The sequence below is a fragment of the Haliaeetus leucocephalus genome, unplaced genomic scaffold, assembly GCF_000737465.1.
Source record: "Haliaeetus leucocephalus isolate CR32 unplaced genomic scaffold, Haliaeetus_leucocephalus-4.0 Scaffold395, whole genome shotgun sequence".
Classification (NCBI taxonomy): domain Eukaryota; kingdom Metazoa; phylum Chordata; class Aves; order Accipitriformes; family Accipitridae; genus Haliaeetus; species Haliaeetus leucocephalus.
Window position 1 is genome coordinate 7715653 of NW_010972831.1, and position 291 is coordinate 7715943.

Consider the following 291-nt stretch of genomic DNA (forward strand, 5'->3'; position numbering starts at 1 on the left):
ACCACCCCCCCCGCTCCGCGAACGGCTCCGCCGCCGCGGTGGTGTGATGCGAGGAGGTTACCTCGGGTCAGCCACCTCTAACCCCGCCCCTCCCGGGCCCGGCCCTTGCGCCGCTTCCATTGGCTCCCGGGAGAAACGCGGCGGGGGGGCGTGACCAATCAGGCAGGGAGAGAGGGGCGTGCCCAATGAGGAGATGCCTATGGCCTGAGCAGACGGCGCGCCGCGCCGCGGCGCGCCCACTGGCTCCCGCCGCGGGGGAGTTGCTGCTGGCTGGGCTCCCTCACACACACG